This window comes from Oncorhynchus gorbuscha, linkage group LG06 (assembly GCF_021184085.1).
Source record: "Oncorhynchus gorbuscha isolate QuinsamMale2020 ecotype Even-year linkage group LG06, OgorEven_v1.0, whole genome shotgun sequence".
NCBI lineage: Eukaryota > Metazoa > Chordata > Actinopteri > Salmoniformes > Salmonidae > Oncorhynchus > Oncorhynchus gorbuscha.
The window spans coordinates 93,444,266-93,466,158 of NC_060178.1; positions in this window are offsets into that span (position 1 = coordinate 93,444,266).

Here is a 21,893-nt window from a genome sequence, read left to right on the forward strand (position 1 = left end):
CTTTCACACCTGTTGTTTTGGGTCATCCCTGGCTAGTATGTCATAATCCTTCTATTAATTGGTCTTGTAATTCTATCCTATCCTGGAACGTATCTTGTCATGTGAAGTGCTTAATGTCTGCCATCCCTCCCATTTCTTCTGTCCCCACTTCTCAGGAGGAACCTGGCGATTTGACAGGAGTGCCGGAGGAATATCATGATCTGCGCACGGTCTTCAGTCGGTCCCGAGCCAACTCCCTTCCTCCTCACCGGTCGTATGATTGTAGTATTGATCTCCTTCCGGGGACCACTCCTCCTCGGGGTAGACTATACTCTCTGTCGGCTCCCGAACGTAAGGCTCTCGAGGATTATTTATCTGTGTCTCTTGACGCCGGTACCATAGTGCCTTCTTCCTCTCCGGCCGGGCGGGGTTCTTTTTGTTAAGAAGAAGGACGGTACTCTGCGCCCCTGCGTGGATTATCGAGGGCTGAATGACATAACGGTTAAGAATCGTTATCCGCTTCCCCTTATGTCATCAGCCTTCGAGATTCTGCAGGGAGCCAGGTGCTTTACTAAGTTGGACCTTCGTAACGCTTACCATCTCGTGCGCATCAGAGAGGGGGACGAGTGGAAAACGGCGTTTAACACTCCGTTAGGGCATTTTGAGTACCGGGTTCTGCCGTTTGGTCTCGCCAATGCGCCAGCTGTTTTTCAGGCATTAGTTAATGATGTTCTGAGAGACATGCTGAACATCTTTGTTTTTGTCTATCTTGACGATATCCTGATTTTTTCACCGTCACTCGAGATTCATGTTCAGCACGTTCGACGTGTTCTACAGCGCCTTTTAGAGAATTGTCTCTACGTAAAGGCTGAGAAGTGTTCTTTCATGTCTCCTCCGTTACTTTTCTCGGTTCCGTTATTTCCGCTGAAGGCATTCAGATGGATTCCGCTAAGGTCCAAGCTGTCAGTGATTGGCCCGTTCCAAGGTCACGTGTCGAGTTGCAGCGCTTTTTAGGTTTCGCTAATTTCTATCGGCGTTTCATTCGTAATTTCGGTCAAGTTGCTGCCCCTCTCACAGCTCTTACTTCTGTCAAGACGTGTTTTAAGTGGTCCGGTTCCGCCCAGGGAGCTTTTGATCTTCTAAAAGAACGTTTTACGTCCGCTCCTATCCTCGTTACTCCTGACGTCACTAGACAATTCATTGTCGAGGTTGACGCTTCAGAGGTAGGCGTGGGAGCCATTCTATCCCAGCGCTTCCAGTCTGACGATAAGGTTCATCCTTGCGCTTATTTTTCTCATCGCCTGTCGCCATCTGAGCGCAACTATGATGTGGGTAACCGTGAACTGCTCGCCATCCGCTTAGCCCTAGGCGAATGGCGACAGTGGTTGGAGGGGGCGACCGTTCCTTTTGTCGTTTGGACAGACCATAAGAACCTTGAGTACATCCGTTCTGCCAAACGACTTAATGCCCGTCAAGCTCGTTGGGCGTTGTTTTTCGCTCGTTTCGAGTTTGTGATTTCTTACCGTCCGGGTAGCAAGAACACCAAGCCTGATGCCTTATCCCGTCTGTTTAGTTCTTCTGTGGCTTCTACTGATCCCGAGGGGATTCTTCCTTATGGGCGTGTTGTCGGGTTGACAGTCTGGGGAATTGAAAGACAGGTTAAGCAAGCACTCACGCACACTGCGTCGCCGCGCACTTGTCCTAGTAACCTCCTTTTCGTTCCTGTTTCCACTCGTCTGGCTGTTCTTCAGTGGGCTCACTCTGCCAAGTTAGCTGGTCATCCCGGTGTTCGAGGCACTCTTGCGTCTATTCGCCAGCGATTTTGGTGGCCGACTCAGGAGCGTGACACGCGCCGTTTCGTGGCTGCTTGTTCGGACTGCGCGCAGACTAAGTCGGGTAACTCTCCTCCTGCCGGTCGTCTCAGACCGCTCCCCATTCCTTCTCGACCATGGTCTCACATCGCCCTAGACTTCATTACCGGTCTGCCTTTGTCTGCGGGGAAGACTGTGATTCTTACGGTTGTCGATAGGTTCTCTAAGGCGGCACATTTCATTCCCCTCGCTAAACTTCCTTCCGCTAAGGAGACGGCACAAATCATTATCGAGAATGTGTTCAGAATTCATGGCCTCCCGTTAGACGCCGTTTCAGACAGAGGCCCGCAATTCACGTCACAGTTTTGGAGGGAGTTCTGTCGTTTGATTGGTGCGTCCGTCAGTCTCTCTTCCGGGTTTCATCCCCAGTCTAACGGTCAAGCAGAGAGGGCCAATCAGACGATTGGTCGCATACTACGCAGCCTTTCTTTCAGAAACCCTGCGTCTTGGGCAGAACAGCTCCCTGGGCAGAATACGCTCACAACTCGCTTCCTTCGTCTGCTACCGGGTTATCTCCGTTTCAGAGTAGTCTGGGTTACCAGCCTCCTCTATTCTCTTCCCAGCTTGCCGAGTCCAGCGTTCCCTCCGCTCAAGCGTTTGTCCAACGTTGTGAGCGCACCTGGAGGAGGGTGAGGTCTGCACTTTGCCGCTACAGGGCACAGACTGTGAGAGCCGCCAATAAACGCAGGATTAAGAGTCCTAGGTATTGTTGCGGCCAGAGAGTGTGGCTTTCCACTCGCAACCTTCCTCTTACGACAGCTTCTCGTAAGTTGACTCCGCGGTTCATTGGTCCGTTCCGTGTCTCCCAGGTCGTCAATCCTGTCGCTGTGCGACTGCTTCTTCCGCGACATCTTCGTCGCGTCCATCCTGTCTTCCATGTCTCCTGTGTTAAGCCCTTTCTTCGCACCCCCGTTCGTCTTCCCTCCCCCTCCCGTCCTTGTCGAGAGCGCACCTATTTACAAGGTACATAAGATCATGGACATGCGTTCTCGGGGACGGGGTCACCAATACTTAGTGGATTGGGAGGGTTACGGTCCTGAGGAGAGGAGTTGGGTTCCGTCTCGGGACGTGCTGGACCGTTCACTCATTGATGATTTCCTCCGTTGCCGCCAGGATTCCTCCTCGAGTGCGCCAGGAGGCGCTCGGTGAGTGGGGGTACTGTCATGTTTTGTCATTTATTATCTTGTCTTGTCCCTGTGCTTCCCATTCTATTCGTTTCCCTCTGCTGGTCTTATTAGGTTCTTTCCCTCTTTCTATCCCTCTCTCTCCCCCTCCCTCTCTCACTCTCTCGCTCTCTCTCTTCTCTCTATCGTTCCGTTCCTGCTCCCAGCTGTTCCTATTCCCTAATCATCATTTAGTCTTCCCACACCTGTTCCCGATCCTTTTCCCTGATTAGAGTCCCTATTTCTCTTCTTGTTTTTCGTTCCTGCCCCGTCGGATCCTCATTTATAATTCACCGTGCTGTGTCAATGTTTTGCCCTGTCGTGTCGTGTTTCCCTCAGATGCTGCGTGGTGAGCAGGTGTCTGAGTCTGCTAGGTTCAAGTGCCTTCCCGAGGCAACCTGCAGTTCTCGATCAAGTCTCCAGTCTGTTCTTGTCTTTACGTGTAGTATTATGCTTTTTGTTTTGTAAAGTTTATTCTGGATTAAATACTCTGTTTTCGCCAAGTCGCTTTTGGGTCCTCATTCACCTGCATGACACTGACGGACGCACCAATCAAACGACAGAACTCCCTCCAAAACTGTGACGTGAATTGCGGGCCTCTGTCTGAAACGGCGTCTAACGGGAGGCCATGAATTCTGAATACATTCTCGATAATGATTTGTGCCGTCTCCTTAGCGGAAGGAAGTTTAGCGAGGGGAATGAAATGTGCCGCCTTAGAGAACCTATCGACAACCGTAAGAATCACAGTCTTCCCCGCAGACAAAGGCAGACCGGTAATGAAGTCTAGGGCGATGTGAGACCATGGTCGAGAAGGAATGGGGAGCGGTCTGAGACGACCGGCAGGAGGAGAGTTACCCGACTTAGTCTGCGCGCAGTCCGAACAAGCAGCCACGAAACGGCGCGTGTCACGCTCCTGAGTCGGCCACCAAAAGCGCTGGCGAATAGACGCAAGAGTGCCTCGAACACCGGGATGACCAGCTAACTTGGCAGAGTGAGCCCACTGAAGAACAGCCAGACGAGTGGAAACAGGAACGAAAAGGAGGTTACTAGGACAAGCGCGCGGCGACGCAGTGTGCGTGAGTGCTTGCTTAACCTGTCTTTCAATTCCCCAGACTGTTAACCCGACAACACGCCCATAAGGAAGAATCCCTCGGGATCAGTAGAAGCCACAGAAGAACTAAACAGACGGGATAAGGCATCAGGCTTGGTGTTCTTGCTAAAGAAATCACAAACTCGAAACGAGCGAAAAACAACGCCCAACGAGCTTGACGGGCATTAAGTCGTTTGGCAGAACGGATGTACTCAAGGTTCTTATGGTCTGTCCAAACGACAAAAGGAACGGTCGCCCCTCCAACCACTGTCGCCATTCGCCTAGGGCTAAGCGGATGGCGAGCAGTTCACGGTTACCCACATCATAGTTGCGCTCAGATGGCGACAGGCGATGAGAAAATAAGCGCAAGGATGAACCTTATCGTCAGACTGGAAGCGCTGGGATAGAATGGCTCCCACGCCTACCTCTGAAGCGTCAACCTCGACAATGAATTGTCTAGTGACGTCAGGAGTAACGAGGATAGGAGCGGACGTAAAACGTTCTTTTAGAAGATCAAAAGCTCCCTGGGCGGAACCGACCACTTAAAACACGTCTTGACAGAAGTAAGAGCTGTGAGAGGGGCAGCAACTTGACCGAAATTACGAATGAAACGCCGATAGAAATTAGCGAAACCTAAAAAGCGCTGCAACTCGACACGTGACCTTGAACGGGCCAATCACTGACAGCTTGGACCTTAGCGGAATCCATCTGAATGCCTTCAGCGGAAATAACGGAACCGAGAAAAGTAACGGAGGAGACATGAAAAGAGCACTTCTCAGCCTTTACGTAGAGACAATTCTCTAAAAGGCGCTGTAGAACACGTCGAACGTGCTGAACATGAATCTCGAGTGACGGAGAAAAAAATCAGGATATCGTCAAGATAGACAAAAACAAAGATGTTCAGCATGTCTCTCAGAACATCATTAACTAATGCCTGAAAAACAGCTGGCGCATTGGCGAGACCAAACGGCAGAACCCGGTACTCAAAATGCCCTAACGGAGTGTTAAACGCCGTTTTCCACTCGTCCCCCTCTCTGATGCGCACGAGATGGTAAGCGTTACGAAGGTCCAACTTAGTAAAGCACCTGGCTCCCTGCAGAATCTCGAAGGCTGATGACATAAGGGGAAGCGGATAACGATTCTTAACCGTTATGTCATTCAGCCCTCGATAATCCACGCAGGGGCGCAGAGTACCGTCCTTCTTCTTAACAAAAAGAACCCCGCCCGGCCGGAGAGGAAGAAGGCACTATGGTACCGGCGTCAAGAGACACAGACAAATAATCCTCGAGAGCCTTACGTTCGGGAGCCGACAGAGAGTATAGTCTACCCCGAGGAGGAGTGGTCCCCGGAAGGAGATCAATACTACAATCATACGACCGGTGAGGAGGAAGGGAGTTGGCTCGGGACCGACTGAAGACCGTGCGCAGATCATGATATTCCTCCGGCACTCCTGTCAAATCGCCAGGTTCCTCCTGAGAAGTAGGGACAGAAGAAACGGGAGGGATGGCAGACATTAAACACTTCACATGACAAGAAACGTTCCAGGATAGGATAGAATTACTAGACCAATTAATAGAAGGATTATGACATACTAGCCAGGGATAAGAAATAGTCTCACTGTGGTTACCAGATACTGTGAGGGTTAAAGGTAGTGTCTCAAATCTGATACTGGGAAGATGACTACCATCTAAGGCGAACATGGGCGTAGGCTTCTCTAACTCTCTGAAAGGAATGTCATGTTTCCGAACCCATGCTTCGTCCATGAAACAACCCTCAGCCCCAGAGTCTATCAAGGCACTACATGTAGCACCCGAACCGGTCCAGCGTAGATGGACCGACAAAGTAGTACAGGATTTTGATGGAGAGACTTGAGTAGTTGCGCTCACCTGTAGCCCTCCGCTTACAGATGAGCTCTGGCTTTTACTGGACATGAATTAACAAAATGTCCAGCAACTCCGCAATAGAGGCACAGGCGGTTGGTGATCCTCCGTTCCCTCTCCTTAGTCGAGATGCGAATCCCTCCCAGCTGCATGGGCTCAGACTCTGAGCCAGAGGAGGGAGATGGTTGCGATGCGGAGCAGGGAAACACCGTTGATGCGAGCTCTCTTCCACGAGCCCGGTGACGAAGATCTACCCGTCGTTCTATGCGGATGGCGAGAGCAATCAAAGAGTCCACATCTGAAGGAACCTCCCGGGAGAGAATCTCATCCTTAACCACTGCGTGGAGTCCCTCCAGAAAACGAGCGAGCAGCGCCGGCTCGTTCCACTCACTAGAGGCAGCAAGAGTGCGAAACTCAATAGAATAATCCGTTATGGACCGTTCACCTTGGCATAAGGAAGCCAGGGCCCTAGAAGCCTCCCTACCAAAAACTGAACGGTCAAAAACCCGAATCATCTCCTCTTTAAAGTTCTGGAACTTGTTAGAGCAATCAGCCCTTGCCTCCCAGATAGCTGTGCCCCATTCTCGAGCCCGGCCAGTAAGGAGTGAAATGACGTAAGCAACCCGAGCTCTCTCTCTAGAGTATGTGTTGGGTTGGAGAGAGAACACAATCTCACACTGCGTGAGAAAGGAGCGGCACTCAGTGGGCTGCCCGGAGTAGCAAGGTGGGTTATTAACCCTAGGTTCTGGAGGCTCGGCAGGCCAGGAAGTAACAGGTGGCACGAGACGTAGACTCTGGAACTGTCCAGAGAGGTCGGAAACCTGAGCGGCCAGGTTCTCCACGGCATGGCGAGCAGCAGACAATTCCTGCTCGTGTCTGCCGAGCATGGCTCCTTGGATCTCGACGGCAGTGTAACGAGCGTCTGAAGTCGCTGGGTCCATTCCTTGGTCGGTTCCTTCTGTCATGCGGGTGAAAGAGGACCCAAAAGCGACTTGGCGAAAACAGAGTCTTTAATCCAGTAAAGTAAATACAAACAAAAAACACAACTTTCACTCGAAATGACGAGGACAAACTGGAGACTCGATCTTGAACAGCAGGTGAACAGCAGGTTGCCTCGGGAAGGCACTTGAACCAGACAGACTCAGACACCTGCTCACCACGCAGCATCTGAGGAAAACACGACACGACAGGGCGATACACAAACACAGCACGGTGAATTCTAGACAAGGAACCGACAGGACAGGAACGGAACACAAAGGAAGAAATAGGGACTCTAATCAGGGGAAAGGATCGGGAACAGGTGTGGGAAGACTAAATGATTGATTAGGGGAATAGGAACAGCTGGGAGCAGGAACGGAACGATAGAGAGAAGAGAGAGCGAGAGAGTGAGAGAGGGAGGGGGAGAGAGAGGGATAGAAAGAGGGAAAGAACCTAATAAGACCAGCAGAGGGAAACGAATAGAATGGGAAGCACAGGGACAAGACAAGATAATAAATGACAAAACATGACAGGTTTGGGGTCCATGAACGTGAGAAATAACCAAAGAGAGCAAAGCTGAAACTGAAAAGACCCAATGAATAAGAGGTAGAAATAAGCTCTTCGTCATCATATCAACCAAAGTGCTGTACGTTTTCCACCCAATCCCCCATGGAGCCAGTCTACTGATACAATCACAAGTCCCTCTCACAAGAAAAGGGATTCAACTCTATATTCAAGTCACAACTGACATTGTGCATATTCTTGGGAGGGAATGGTATAACAAAAGGTGCAAGCAGAAAGGAAGCCACGGTGAAGGCCCCAGGACATCTTTTATCAAGCGTGCAGAAACCTGCTCCAGTATCATGTGGCTGCTGTTCTCTGCTTGTTGTAATGAAACCATGAAAGTGTATCAGAGAAAGAAAGGCCTTGCCATTTCTCACTGTCTGAGGGAAGTATAACGCTTCAAATAAACCTTTAATTCCAATGTTCTTTTTTTAACTGCCTGTGCTTTGCTAGCCTAGGGGAGATTTGAAATAGGGTAGTCTTGTTGAATTGCCAATGATTCAGCGACATAAAAATATAAATAACCTATAAATAGAACTGCAACTGTTTTTATTTTACAAGATCATTTTCATTACTGTCTCAATTATATTGTGATATCAAATGGTATGTAAACAGAAAGGAGAAAGAAGAGGAGAGTTGAAAATAGAACACATTTTGACATTGCAGTGTGGACATAGTGGAAACTGTGTCCCAGCAAAAGTAAGGGGGGGGGCTATTTTAGCTCCCTTTTTATCTGACTGCTGATCAGTCATCTCATGCTGCTGTGAACAACAAGCTCCCTGCTCTCTAATCCCTAGTCTCTCACACAGCTACAGATACCTGCTCCCTGACCTAAGACTGGAACACTAGGAGGCCTGGAACGCTTTCTCTCCTTCACTGCTCTCTCGGCCTCCATCTCTGCATGCATCAGCTCTCTCTGCCTGCCTCGGCTGTCTCTGCCTGCCTCAGCTCTCTCTGCTCTCAGCCATCCATCCCACCCCCCCTTCATCATGTCCAGAGAACCACAGTGGTTACAGTGGAGTTAGTATATTACATTTACGGAAATCATGAATGCTTTAACAAATATATATACAGTGCCTTGCGAAAGTATTTGGCCCCCTTGAACTTTGTGACCTTTTGCCACATTTCAGGCTTCAAACATAAAGATATAAAACTGTATTTTTTTGTGAAGAATCAACAACAAGTGGGACACAATCAATCACCACCTTCCGGAGACACCTGAAACCCCACCTCTTTAAGGAATACCTAGGATAGGATAATTGTAAGTCGCTCTGGATAAGAGCGTCTGCTAAATGACTTAAATGTAAATGTAAATGTAATCCTTCTCACCCCCCCCCCTTTAAGATTTAGATGCACTATTGTAAAGTGACTGTTCTACTGGATGTCATAAGGTGAATGCACCAATTTGTAAGTCGCTCTGGATAAGAGCGTCTGCTAAATGACTTAAATGTAAATGTAAATGTAACAATCATGAAGTGGATCGACATTTATTGGATATTTCAAACTTTTTTAACAAATCAAAAACTGAAAAATTGGGCATGCAAAATTACCTTTCACTCTTTGTGCCACCTCCTCCTTGACCAGCACATGGAGCTCCACCCACATCAGAGAAAAAGACAGATCCAAGGCATCTGCTTTGAGGTAGACTGGATCTGAAAAGGGGGCAGTGATTCCATCTTGTGTCCTGGCCATTTTTCACATTGAAGATTCCAATAAATATTTTGTTCAGGGATGCCTGGAGACTTCTGACCAGGCCACTCAGGAAATGGACTTGGGGCTTCTGCTGCTCCAGCTGGTGATTCAGGGGCAGGACAGAGGGAACAACAGAACTGATTGTGACTATCTTCTCCCCTGTGTCATATCTGTTGCTTCTCCAAATGGCTTTAGGATGTCCACTAACTCCTTCAACTTATTATACTCCTGTACTGTGAACAACAACTCCTTGTGCCCAGCCTTTTCTAGAACATGACAGTGCTTTAGATGGTCACATTGGATAACTGCCTCCACTTGTCTCAATGTTGAGTTCCATCTTCTGTTGACAGCAGCAGGGATGCCTCTTTCCCTGAATTCAGCCTCAAACACATTTTTGAATGTTGTGCTTGTATGCAGCAGGGAGCTGATTTTTGATAACTTTGAAAGAGAATGAGTCATCACTTTTGTTTCTTTCAAGCCATCTCCCACCACCAGCTGGAGAGTGTGAGCAAAACACTGCAAGCGCTATTTTCTTGCAATAGGAAAATCCACTGTTTGCTGGTCTTCCAGGGTTAGGACATTCCAGAGCTCTGGGTCATCAAGGTGATCTTTGTCATGTAGTTCATCTTCTTGTTCAATGGGGAAGCACACCGTGGATATTGTTGGCAGCATTGTCACTATGATATTGTCCAATTTATCTTTAATGCTGTAGTTGTCACATATGGCCTCAAATTGCTTACAGATTCTTTCGGCCATGTATGGGCCTTTGAAACGGTCACAGGAAAAGAGATTGGACTTGAGCTGTATCCTGTCTCCATATTTCTCCATACAGTACACAGTGACACCAAGGAATCATCTTTCGGTCGGACCAAATGTCCACTGTGACTGAAACATGGTCTGTGTTGCTCAACTGAGTTTTCAGTTTTGAACTTTTCTCTGTAGCGAGGTTCTCTACTTTTGATGTCAATGTTCCTGCGACACACTGGGCTGTACTTACTGTCAACCACTGAGAGAATGTGACCAAAACTCTTGTTTTCCACAATAGACAGAGGCAAGTTGCAATCGATAACCAGGTCAGACAGTATTGCATTGTTGATAGCTTTCTGCTGTGGATGATTCATGCTCTACTGCCCTACATGTGTCTCCATGAACTGTGAGATTGAAGGCTGTTGTGGTTAATTGGGCAGCAGCAGTAGCACCGCAACCCCCCCATATCGATCAAATATTGAGGATTGCTATGGGGGGCAATCGGTCAATGTAGGCTTGTACACAATCGCCCAACCTTAACACACACACACACACACGCACACACACACACACACACTCTGTGTGTGGTTACAGTAGGCTAACATCTGTCAGGGGTTTTAGGAACAGTAGTAACATCAGGCAGGATTTAGGCTACCAACTGCCTAGCCAGTTGTAGCTCAATCCTGGGTGCAATGATCACGTTCCCGCACTGACTGACTGTGTGGAGGCTCATTGATTTAACGTTATGTTAGCCTACATAGTACACCAGTAACGTAATAAAATATATAGCTGTCGGCTATATTAGCCACAACTTACCGCTCTTTGTGCAGCTACAAATGTTGAACAAAGTTGGAAATTGTTGCTGTAATTTTCTTCCCGCATGTTTTGCAAGTTGCAATCTGTTTTTTGTTGATACAGCATCATCTTGATATCCGAAAATAATAATTTTGGGTATCATCTTTCCAAGGGCTCCATCTGAATTCACCCGCCAACATTCCTCTGCACTGCCACTCACAACTTTTTCTCCACTGGCACAATTTGATTGGCTGCTGTCCGATTCAAACTGTAATCCGTTAAATGAAGAGTTGATACACTAAACACTTTTTTAAAAGCATCGTTTCTCATATTTGGGTTTGGGGAGGGTATCAAGTCAGTTCGGGTCAAAAGGCTCAAGTCCAAGTTAAGTCAAGAGTCATTGGTATTTAAGTCAAAGTCGAGCCGGAGTCTGACTCGAGTCCAAGTTATGTGACTCAAGTCCACACCTCTGCTAGGCCGTGTCAGACGAAGGCTCAAATAATTGTCAAAGACTCCAGTCCCCCAAGTCATACACTGGCTACGCATGGCAAGCGGTACCGGAGCGTCTAGTCTAGGACCAAAAGGCTCCTTAACAGCTTCTACCCCCAAGCCACAAGATCCCCCCCCCCCCCGGTACCGGTACCCCCTGTATATAGCCTTGTTATTGTTGTACATTTATTGTGTTACTTCTTGATTGATCTGATTTGTTTAACTTTAGTTTATTTAGTAAATATTTTATTAAATATTTTTCTTGAACAGCATTGTTGGTTAAGGGCTTGTAAGTAAGCATTTCATGGTAAGGTTGTATTGTACCTGTTGCATGTGACAAACAACATTTTCTTTGTGATGCAGAACCCTTCAGACATTTGTTTCAGCTTTTGTGAAAATTATTTGAAACCCCCCCCCAAAAGAGTGTTCACATGATACCATGTTGCCAAAATACTGTCATTTCTGAAAGACTGACAAATACAGGTGATCTTGCTGGGTGCTGTGAACAGTGAAGTTATATAAAATATATTTTTCCCATGGTTCTTTAGACAAGCAGAGAGATCTGGAGTGGGATCAATTTCTTAAACTGTAACTCATGCAAAGAGCATTCCCCATAATTGGATTTGAATGCCTCCCCCCTCTCCTCCCTGTCCCCTCTGACAAATGTTATGTGTGCGCACATAAACAGATTTTCCGGCCCACAAACCCAGGGAAAGTGAAGGAGGGATCGTGTAACGGGGCAAGGCGGTGGCGGTGAGGTTGGCTGCTCAGCAGCAGCAGAAGTGCTGGGCTGTAAACCCTGTTTGTTCCGCTCTGGGGGCTTTTTGGATTTCTCTGCGGCGCTCGGTTGCTGTGGACACAGCTGGGGAGCGACTGCCGGTCGGCAGGCAGGCAGGCACCCTGTGAGCCGGAGCTCCAGTGATGACTGGCTGAGCCAACACAGCTGGCACCCAGTACCCACACAGCTGGTAACACGCTACACGCTCCCTCTGTGTCTCTCATGCTTCACTCTTGCTCTGCCTCTAATTCGGTTTCCCTTTGTTCTCTCTGTCTTGCTTATTCTCACAGGCTCTCTTGTTCCTCATTTTCTCTCTCTCCATTACTCAATTTGTATTCCCTCTTTCATATTTTACTCTCACACGCTCTATTCTCTGGCCCTCTCTCCCTCCCTCTCCCTGCCCAGTCATCATACAGTACTGTGGTCAGACACATTACCTCAGCTAGCCTCTCTCCCTCTCCCTCTCCCTGCCCAGTCATCATACAGTACTGTGGTCAGACACATTACCTCAGCTAGCCTCTCTCTCTCTCCCTCTCCCTCTCCCTCTCCCTGCCCAGTCATCATACAGTACTGTAGTCAGACACATTACCTCAGCTAGCCTCTCTCCCTCTCCCTGCCCAGTCATCATACAGTACTGTAGTCAGACACATTAGCTCAGCTAGCCTCTCTCCCTCTCCCTGCCCAGTCATCATACAGTACTGTAGTCAGACACATTAGCTCAGCTAGCCGCTCTCCAATCTGGTGGAGGGGAAAACAGAGGTTGAAAAGAGGGGCAACTGAGTGAGGAGAGACAAGACAAATGAGAGGAGTGCCAGTGTGTGTAGGTGGACAGGGAATAGGCAGCTCTGTGTGTGTAGGTGGACGGGGAATGGGGGAATAAGAGCTCTGTGTGTAGGTGGACAGGGAATGGGGAGCTCTGTTTGTGTAAGGTGGACAGGAAATGGGCAGCTCTGTGTGTGTAAGTGGACAGGGAATGGGGGAATGGGCAGCTCTGTGTGTGTAGGTGGACAGGGAATGGGGGAATGGGCAGCTCTGTGTGTGTAGGTGGACATGTAATGGGGGAATGGGCAGCTCTGTGTGTAGGTGGACAGGTAATGGGGGAATGGGCAGCTCTGTGTGTAGGTGGACAGGTAATGGGCAGCTCTGTGTGTGTAAGTGGACAGGGAATGGGCAGCTCTGTGTGTAGGTGGACAGGGAATGGGGGAATGGGCAGCTCTGTGTGTGTAGGTGGACAGGGAATGGGGGAATGGGCAGCTCTGTGTGTGTAGGTGGACATGTAATGGGGGAATGGGCAGCTCTGTGTGTAGGTGGACAGGTAATGGGGGAATGGGCAGCTCTGTGTGTAGGTGGACAGGTAATGGGCAGCTCTGTGTGTGTAAGTGGACAGGGAATGGGCAGCTCTGTGTGTAGGTGGACAGGAAATGGGCAGCTCTGTGTGTAGGTGGACAGGTAATGGGGGAATGGGCAGCTCTGTGTGTAGGTGGACAGGTAATGGGGGAATGGACAGCTCTGTGTGTAGGTGGACAGGTAATGGGGTAATGGGGAGCTCTGTGTGTGTAGGTGGACAGGTAATGGAGGAATGGGCAGCTCTGTGTGTAGGTGGACAGGGAATGGGCAGCTCTGTGTGTGTAGGTGGACAGGGAATGGGGGAATAAGAGCTCTGTGTGTGTAGGTGGACAGGGAATGGGCAGCTCTGTGTGTGTAGGTGGACAGGGAATGGGGGAATAAGAGCTCTGTGTGTGTAGGTGGACAGGGAATGGGGATCTCTGTGTGTGTAGGTGGACAGGAAATGGGCAGCTCTGTGTGTAGGTGGACAGGAAATGGGCAGCTCTGTGTGTAGGTGGACAGGGAATGGGCAGCTCTGTGTGTGTAGGTGGACAGGGAATGGGGGAATGGACAGCTCTGTGGGTAGGTGGACAGGGAATGGGGAATGGGTAGCTCTGTCTGTAGATGGACAGGGAATGGGGGAAATGGACAGCTCTGTCTGTAGGTGGACAGGGAATGGGGGAAATGGACAGCTCTGTCTGTAGGTGGACAGGGAATGGGGGAAATGGACAGCTCTGTCTGTAGTTGGACAGGGAATGGGGGAAATGGACAGCTCTGTCTGTAGGTGGACAGGGAATGGGGGAAATGGACAGCTCTGTCTGTAGATGGACAGGGAATGGGGGAAAGGGCAGCTCTGTCTATAGGTGGACAGGGAATGGGGGAAAGGGCAGCTCTGTCTGTAGGTGGACAGGGAATGGGGGAATGGGTAGCACTGTGTGTGTCCTCAGCCATAAAAAGTTGAGAGGAGAGACAGAGGAGGAGAGTTGTTATGTGGACACAGGGAGGAAGATAGAGGGTGAAGCAGACATTCCTAGTTAAAACCAGTGGCCAGGGAACTGAACTGCGGTTCAACCTGGCGGTTATATAATGAGGAGGGAAATGTACCCTCTCCAAAAAAGAACAATTTGTTTTTAGAAATGTCTCTACAGGGGCCAGCCTGCACCTGTCTGTCGCATTCCTGAGTAGAACATAAATACATAGTGAGAAGTTAAGGGAGATGGTGTCATGGGTCGCTGACTAACATGCACAAACATCCATACCAGAGTTAAACGGATTGCTTCATGATTCAATTTAACTTCTGTATAACTGTTCCCGAGGTATTGTTCTGAAAGCATAGTTAGTTACACCAGTGGCTGAGGTCAAACACATACCGCCCCAACAGATCCACAGATGATGCAATCTCTTTTGCACTCCACACTGCCCTTTCTCACCTCAACAAAAGGAACAACTACGTGAGAATGCTATTCATTGACTACAACTAGGCGCTCAACACCATCGTGCCCTCAAAGCTCATCACTAAGCAAAGAGCTTTGGGACTAAACACCTCCCTCGGCAACTGGATCCCAGACATCCTGATGGGCCACCCCCAGGTGGTAAGGGTAGGTAACAACCCATCTGCCACGCTGATCCTCAACAAAGGTGCCCCTCAGGGATGTGTGCTCAGTCCCCTCCTGTACTCCCTGTTCACTCATGACTGCACGGCCAGGCAAGACTCCAACACCATTATTAAGTCTGCCGATGACACAACAGTGGTAGGCATGATCACCGACAACAACGACACAGCCTATAGAGGTCAGAGACCTGACCGTGAGGTGCAAGGACAACAACCTCTCCCTCAACGTGATCAAGACAAAGGATATTATTGTGGACTACAGGAAAAGGAGGCCCGAGCATGCCCCCATTCTCACCGATGGGGCTGCAGTGTAGCAGGTTGAGAGCTTCAAGTTCCTTGGAGTCCACATCACCAACAAACTAACATGGTTCAAGCACACCAATACAGTCTTGAAGAGAGCACAACAAAACCTATTCCCCCTCAGGAAACTGAAAAGACTTGGCATGGATCCTCAGATCCTCAAAAGGTTCTACAGCTACACCATCGAGAGTATCCTGACAGGTTGCATCATTGCCTGCTATGGCAACTGCTCGGTCTCCGAACGCATGGCAATACAGAGGGTAGTGTGTACGGCCAGTACATCAGCGGGGCCAAGCTTCCTGCCATCCAGGACCTCTATACCAGGCGGTGTCAGGGAAGGCCCTAAAAATTGTCAAAGACTCCAGCAACCCTACAGTAGTCATAGACTGTTCTATCAGCTACCGCACGGCAAGAGGTACCAGAGCGCCAAGTCTAGGACCAAGAAGATTCTAAAAAGCTTCTACCCCCAAGCCATAAGTCTCCTGAACATCTATATTAAATGGCTACCCAGACTATTTGCATTGCCCCGCCTCACTTTACATTGCTGCTGCTCTCTGTTATTATATATGCATAGTCTCTTTAATAACTCCACCTGCATGCACATATTACTTCAATTATCTCAACTAACCGGTGCCCCCGCACATTGGCTCTGTACCGGTACCCCCTGTATATAGCCTCGCTATTGTTATTTTACTGCTGTTCTTTAGTTATTTGTTACTTTTATTTCTTTATTTTTTTTATTTGTTTATTAAAATTGCACTGTTGGTTAAGGGCTTGTAAGTAAGCATTCACTGTAAGGTCTACTACACCTGTTGTATTCGGAACATGTGACAAACACAATTTGATTAGATTTGTTTTGAAATGTCTGCAGATGTTCAACAGTTGCTCTTACTGTTCTATTAAACACCCTTCAGATCAAACTCAACTCTCCTTGCAGCTCCAGTACCAGCAAGCACTGTTATGTTTTTCTCCCCATGCTGTATGTACCCAAATGACCGCTAAACAGGCCTTTAGGGAGAGTCAATGGGTTGAATTAGCAGAGCTGTGTAACGCCTGTGAAATCAACACCCCAAACCAGCCCAGCACACACTGGCACACGGACACGCGCTTGTGGGCACGGACGCGCACACAGACACACACCACACACACCACAAGCACACACACACACACTCAGCCCTCCATTAAATCAAATCATCTGGTTCAGAAGCCCCAATTACATTCCGGAACACCCCTGTTCTGTTCTGTTTCTGCCTGGTAATGCAAAGCTAGGATTCTTCTGGCAGCTAAGATATCTGGAGGCGTGGCTACTTCTGGCAGCTAGGTATTGTCTGGCAGCTAGGTTATGTCTGGAAGCTTGGCTACTTCTGGCAGCTAGGTAATGTCTGGCAGCTAGGTTATGTCTAGCAGCTAGGTTATGTCTGGAAGCTTGGCTACTTCTGGCAGCTAGGTAATGTCTGGCAGCTAGGTTATGTCTAGCAGCTTGGTTATGTCTAGCAGCTAGGTTATGTCTAGCAGCTTGGTTATGTCTAGCAGCTAGGTTTTGTCTAGCAGCTAGGTTATGTCTAGCAGCTTGGTTATGTCTAGCAGCTAGGTTATGTCTAGCAGCTAGGTTATGTCTAGCAGCTTGGTTATGTCTAGCAGCATGGCTACTTCTGGCAGCTAGGTTATGTCTAGCAGCTTGGTTATGTCTAGCAGCTAGGTTATGTCTAGCAGCTAGGTTATGTCTGGAAGCTTGGCTACTTCTGGCAGCTAGGTAATGTCTAGCAGCTAGGTTATGTCTAGCAGCTTGGTTATGTCTAGCAGCATGGCTACTTCTGGCAGCTATGTTATGTCTGGCAGCTTGGCTATGTCTGGTAGCTAGGCTATGTCTGGCAACTTGGCTACTTCTACAGCTAGGTTATGTCTGACAACTTGGTTATTTCTGGCTAGGTCTGGCAGCTTGGTTATGTCTGGCAGCTTGGTTATGTCTGTCTAGGTCTGGCAGCTTGGTTATGTCTAGCAGCTTGGTTATGTCTGGCAGCTTGGTTATGTCTGTCTAGGTCTAGCAACTTGGTTATGTCTGTCTAGGTCTGGCAGCTTGGTTATGTCTAGCAGCTTGGTTATGTCTGGCAGCTTGGTTATGTCTGTCTAGGTCTGGCAACTTGGTTATGTCTAGCAGCTTGGTTATGTCTGGCAGCTTGGTTATGTCTGGCAGCTTGGTTATGTCTGGCAGCTTGGTTATGTCTGTCTAGGTCTGGCAACTTGGTTATGTATAGTAGCTTGGTTATGTCTGGCAACTTGGTTATGTCTGGCAGCTTGGTTCTAAATTAACGCAATACATAAGGAAATGAGTGTGATTTGAGATTTACCCCTGGAATCCTATGGCCCAAAACTGTTGGTTAGATTCCAAAAGTGAGTTATATTTCTCCAAAAGAGAGGACATAAATAAACAATAAAAACAGCAGAACAGACAAATGAAATGTGGTGAAATATCTCTTAATCTTCTGGAAGACAGGGTCCGAAGCGGTGGCCTGGGCTCGGTGGGTGCGCAACTCTGATGCCGCGCTGGAGAACGTGGTGAACACGTTGGAGACTTTCTCCAACCCCACGGCAAACATGCTCACCAGCTTCTTGACAATGTTCAGCGTGATCTTGACGGGTTAGGGGGGGGAGAGAGGAAGATTGATGAACATTGAAGATATGAACATTTATACTACACCGTTATTTGTGACCCAAAAAATGCTATGACAGTGAGTAAGCTATGATGCCCACAGCCCAACAAGTGTATGTTTTCCAAATACACCTTTAATCCCCCTCACCCCTTCCTCCCAAATCCCCCTGATTCGGCAGAACAGGTGCAGCCAGGTGAGGTTGTTTCCACAAGGGGGGAAAAGTGTTCCACTGTCCCTGTCTAACCAATGGAACGGAGTGCTGAGCCTGCAGGTTCTGCTTCTGGAGCCCCCTTACCGTCAGCACAGTGCAGTCAGCCCAACTACAGTCTACATCCCCTCGCCCCATCTCCCACTCATCAGGTCCTACACGCTCACCACACCCATCACCCCCATCTTCCCTCCTCCTTTCCCATCTGCCTCACTAGCCCCCCACCCCTGACTACCTGACTATCCTCAGCTCAGTGCACAGCTTCCCCCCCCTCCTCCCAGCCAGCATTGCTAAAGCACTTTGCAGCACCGCTGAGTTCGATTTGGAAGCTTGTGTCATGTCAGCTCTCTTTCTTCTGTTAACACCTTGACTGAAATGGCTTGAGGATTTAGTGTTGTAGATTAAAGTGTTTCAGAAAGTACATAGTTAGCGAAGACTTCAGCTTGTCTGTGTAAATGTTGAGTGCAAATATCCCATTTTCCAGTTTGTAAGCCCGCTATGTTGGACATTGGATGGAAAAGCCTTATCTTTGTCATGTCATGAATGTGACAGAGCCCTTCCTTCAATTGAGCTTCAGACTGCTCAGGTAGAGAGGAACAATAGCAGACTGAACAGATGTGGCTGCCATACTGTTGCAGGGTGGTAGTGGGCTGTGCCAGGCTATGCCAGGGTTACCTTATGACACTGTCTATCACACACACACAAGCACACACACAAGCACACACACACACCTCTCCAGCCCCCCCCCCCCACACACACATTCTCTCTCTCTCTATCCCCCTCCACCCCAAACACTCTACCTATATGAATCCTACATATATGAATCCTACCTGTTGCATGCTGATCTACTTCACCTGTCTTTGTGCTTTTCTCCACCCCCTCCAGGTGTCGCCAATCTTCCCATTATCCCCTGTGTATTTATACCTGTGTTCTCTGTTTGTCTGTTGTCAGTTCGTCTTGTCTTGTCAGGGCTTACCAATGTTCTTTCCTGCCTTCCTGTTTCTCTAGGTCTGTTTCCTATTTTTCCCATTTCTGACCATTCTGCCTGCCCTGACCCCGAGCCTGCCTGCCGTTATGTACCTGCCTGACTTGATTACGAACCTCCGCCTGCTCTCGACCTGCCCGTTGCTTGCCCAGTATTTCTAATAAATCATCTGATAACTGTACTATCTGCCTCCCGTGTCTGCATCTGGATCATATCCTTGATACTACCTATATGAATCGTATCCATATGAGTCCTACCTATATCAGTCCTACCTATATGAATCCTACCTATATGAATCCTATCTATATGAGTCCTACCTATATGAATCCTACCTATATGAATCCTACCTATATGAGTCCTACCTATATGAATCCTACCTATATGAATCCTACCTATATGAATCCTACCTATATGAATCCTACCTATATGAAGCAGATCTCATGAGTAGCAGACCATTTTTCTTTCTTCCTGTGCCAATCAGATGTGCCTAAACCTACTGTCAACTTACCAGGTTGTTAGCTAGCTAAATAACAAACAGCGTTGTTCAGTCATGTAATCAAACCAATACATTTCGACCCTGGATTAGTTCACGATGTGGTTTGTGAAATTACACAAAATGCGAGCAAATCCCCATAAAAAGAAAAAAGGTATATCTGGTAATATGGGTCATATTTTTTTAACTGTCTACAGACAATACCTTTTCTTTGCTGTAAAGCTGCCAACATGCCTGGGCTCCGTTTTCCCTCTCTGACACCCAAGAGGCTGCATGACAGTGATCTTGCAAAGTCTACTCAGTCTGCCCTGTGCTCTTGGTTGTTTAAAAAAATATATGTAACCTTTATTTAACCAGGTAGGCCAGTTGAGAACAAGTTCTCATTTACAACTGCGACCTGGCCAAGATAAAGCAAAGCAGTGCGACACAAACAACAACACAGAGTTACACATGGAAAAAACAAACGTACAGTCAACAACACAATAGAAAAAAATCTATATACAGTGAGTGCAAATGAGGTAAGATTAGAGAGGTAAGGTAATAAATAGGCAGAGCTGGCGAAGTAATTACAATTAAGCAATTAAACACTGGAGTGACAGATGTGCAGAAGATGAATGTGTAAGTAGAGATACTGGGGTGCAAAGGAGCAAAAATAAATAAATCACAAAATGGGGATGAGGTAGTTGGATGGGCAATTTACAGATGGGCTATGTACAGCTGCAGTGGTCTGTGAGCTGCTCTGACAGCTGATGCTTAAGGTTAGTGAGGGAGATATGAGTTTACAGCTTTAGTGATATTTGCAATTTGTTCCAGTCATTGGCAGCAGAGAACTGGAAGGAAAGGTGGCCAAAGTAGGAATAGGCTTTGGCGATGACCAGTGAAATATACCTGCTGGAGCGCGTACTACGCGTGGGTGCTGCTATGGTGACCAGTGAGCTGAGCTAGGGCGGGGCTTTACGTAGGAAAGACTTATAACTGACCTGGAGCCAGTGTGTTTGGCGATGAATATAAAGCTAGGGCCAGCCAACGAGAGCATACAGGTCGCAGTGGTGGGTAGTATATGGGGTTTTGGTGACAAAACGGATGGCACTGTGATAGACTGCATCCAATTTGCTGAGTAGAGTGTTGGAGGCTATTTTGTAAATGACATTGCCAAAGTCAAGGATCGGTAGGATAGTCAGTTTTACAAGGGTATATTTTGCAGCATGAGTGAAGGATGCTTTGTGGTGAAATAGGAAGCCAATTCCAGATTTAATTTGGGATTGGAGATGCTTAATAATGTGAGTCTGGATGGAGAGTTTACAGTCTAACGAAACACCTAGGTATTTGTAGCTGTCCACATCATTCTAAGTCATAACCGTCCAGAGTAGTAAATCAAATCAAATAAATGTATTTGTCTCATACACATGGTTAGCAGATGTTAATGCGAGTGTAGCGAAATGCTTGTGCTTCTAGTTCCGACAATGCAGTAATAACCAACAAGTAATCTAACTAACAATTCCAAAACTACTGTCTTATACAAAGTGTAAGGGGATAAAGAATATGTACATAAAGATATATGAATGAGTGATGGTACAGAGCAGCATAGGCAAGATACAGTTGATGGTATCGAGTACAGTATATACATATGAGATGAGTATGTAAGACCGTGCGCAGATCATGATATTCCTCCGGCACTCCCTGTCATCTTCCTCCCAAAGTAGGGACAGAAGAAATGGGAGGGATGGCAGACATTAAACACTTCACATGGCACAAAGTGGCATAGTTAAAGTGGCTAGTGAATCATGTATTACATAAGGATGCAGTAGATGATATAGAGTACAGTATATACGTATGCAAATGAGATGAATAATGTCTCCTCACCACGCGCTCTCACCACTGGTGTCCCCCAGGGCTCTGTTCTAGGCCCTCTCCTATTCTCGCTATACACCAAGTCACTTGGCTCTGTCATAACCTCACATGGTCTCTCCTATCATTGCTATGCAGACGACACACAACTAATCTTCTCCTTTCCCCCTTCTGATGACCAGGTGGCGAATCGCATCTCTGCATGTCTGGCAGACATATCAGTGTGGATGACGGATCACCACCTCAAGCTGAACCTCGGCAAGACGGAGCTGCTCTTCCTCCCGGGGAAGGACTGCCCGTTCCATGATCTCGCCATCACGGTTGACAACTCCATTGTGTCCTCCTCCCAGAGCGCTAAGAACCTTGGTGTGATCCTGGACAACACCCTGTCGTTCTCAACCATTAAGCTAATGCCTGAAAAACAGCTGGCATCAAGGCGGTGGC